Below are 2668 nucleotides of genomic sequence, written 5' to 3' on the forward strand. Positions count from 1 at the left end.
CTGTGTAAAAGCTTGTAAGCTTCAATGAGATCCCCTCGTTTCTGTCGACAATAAAGAGAATAGAGTCCAAGTTCTCTTAACCTTGACTCATAAGGTAGTTTGACTATAGTCCATTCACAAGTTTAGTGGCCCGCCTTTGTATATTTTCTAGAGTATCAATGTCCCAGGCTAGATATGGACACCAAAGCTGGATGCAATATTCTAGCTGTAGTCTAACATAAATTTTATACAGGAAGATAAACAATTCTATAGAGAATTTTGTAAATGTTCTTTTAAGCATTCCCAGTATCCTGGTTGCAGCAGCTGCAGCTTTTTTTATTTTATTAAAGCTTTACAGCACAAGTGCTGTAGGACACCTGGTCCTACAGCCTGCTCAAAGACTTTTTAACTACTTAAGGTGTGTTTGAAAAGTTGGAGAAAGGAGAAAAAATCCATGACTGGACCTATAGGTAACCTCGAACCTGCAGCCTTTGTCACAGTGCAAGGAAGGTTTAAGAGAAGATGTTATCCATATGCCTAGATCTTTCTCAAAATCTGTTTTGTCAACTCCACAGTAGACCCCAAAGTTTCCATTATATAATTCCTGTGCTTTTACCTATATGCATCACTTTGCACTTCTCTAAGTTAAGGTTCAGTAACCAGATCCCATTCCATTCTTGCAAGTCACCATTCTTGCATGTTATTCAAGTCTAGATCTAGGTCTCTTATATTATATTCAAGTCTCTTCTATATCATGTGCAAATCATGACAATCATATAACACATTCGATCTTACATAGTTACAAATTGAGGAATGACTGTTGTCATATAGATGAAAAATAATTGTACATAATTATAGATAAGAATTTTTATAATGTAGGAATACATGCGCACAGCTATAATATTCAATTGCAATACCTTACAATAACAAGTGTAAGCTAGAAATTTCAAGAAAAAATTCAATGAAACAAGCTACACTAGCTGACATATTAATTCCTACTTAACTTAATTCTTATTGCAAAGTACATCAAAGGTAGTAAGAATGATGCCAGACACATTAATCATGCAAGTTAACACACCCAATTATCAATGACTGAAATGCAAAACCACTTCTTTTTTATGCCATTATACAGCATTACAAGTAAAAAGCAGTACAAGAAGCCACTCTTTGGAAACGAAAGTGCTGAAGCCATGCCAGCACAAGTTAAATATCAGAGAGGGTTAAAAGACATGGGATACATAGGAGAACAAGGTAGGTCCATGATGTATGCGTAATATAGTAGCTGCTGGAGTTGGCAAAAAAGCACATCTCATGATCAAGCTGAAGCAATGCCAAACGGAGAAGAAATCAAGCCTGCATGTAGCCTATCCATAGTCAAGTTGAAAGCATCAGTCAGTCAATCAGTCAGCTAGTAAAATATTTCATAGAAGTTGGTTAGAAGGGTTGAGGTCACTTTGAAGACATTTACCAATACTGCCAACTTGAAGTTCAAATACCGATACTTTACCAATACTACCAGGTTCAAATACGACAACTTTTAATTCACTGTACATGTGTTAGCTAATACTATATATACATATTATAGTAAAAGGCACACATGTTAAGGCCTCAAGGTTAGAGATGGTGGTTATAGCTATTAATCAGTAACATATATATGAACTATAAAGAAACTTCCAAGAATTATTAAATATTTGTAGGAGTCAATACAATTATTCAGATTGTTTTAAAACATATAATTGAAGGGGTCAGTGGAAAAAGGGGACATGTGCCATTTTAGATTTTCCATTTTCTAAAAATTTGAATGGCTTGTTTTAACCATGTGAATAATATTGTCATTAAGTAAACAACAGAGTTTAAAAGTTCATGGCAGTCTCAAATTGATTTTTAGCAAATATTACAATATTTCAATTATATACCAAAATTTTGTTTAATGCCCACTATGTGGTCACCTAAATTTTCAAATGGCACTTGTCCCCTTCAATTATGGGAAGGATAGCAGCATAGATAATGTATGTCACATGGATTGGAAACGCCCGTATTATTTACATAGTGACGTCATGAGCTATCCTCGTTTCGCTGCGCGTAAACTTTATGGCCTCGACAGGTGGAAGATTTCGCTGTTCTTGTAACCATTAAATTGGTGTTTGTTGTTTACAGCTGGGTTAGTTACCACCCACACTAATTGGAGGCCGGACTGGGTAGGGCCGCTGGAGAATAGTAAACAACAGCGTAAGAAAATTCACGTTCAAAGGTGAAATATGGTGTTTCAAAACGGTTGTGCAAATTTCCTGAAGAAACAGAAAGTGTAGCATTGTTTCTTTGCTGCTGTTTACACCACTTGTAGCAGGTAGAGTGTAGTAGGCTAGCTAGATATTCACTGCTTCGCTGTATATTTTCACTGCTTCGATAAAACTTCAGAAAACAGACACTACGTTGTGCTATTGTTTAGCTCAAGCTGAGCAGTACTGTAGCTTAAAATTTATTTCAATGTATCACACATTTCTTTGGTTGTGTAAATGCAGTGACAAGAAGTTGGCTAATAGTACTGCTGTTGAATTATTAGCTGGTGCGTACCTGCCATTGTCACCTGTCGCAAACAATATTTCTCCGAGGACAACTGAAGTTTGCACTGTCAAGATTAGTTCCGTCTGAGCACTGTTCCAACTCATTACAAAGTTGTACCAGCACG

The sequence above is a fragment of the Dysidea avara genome, chromosome 5 (assembly GCF_963678975.1).
Source record: "Dysidea avara chromosome 5, odDysAvar1.4, whole genome shotgun sequence".
Classification (NCBI taxonomy): Eukaryota; Metazoa; Porifera; class Demospongiae; order Dictyoceratida; family Dysideidae; genus Dysidea; species Dysidea avara.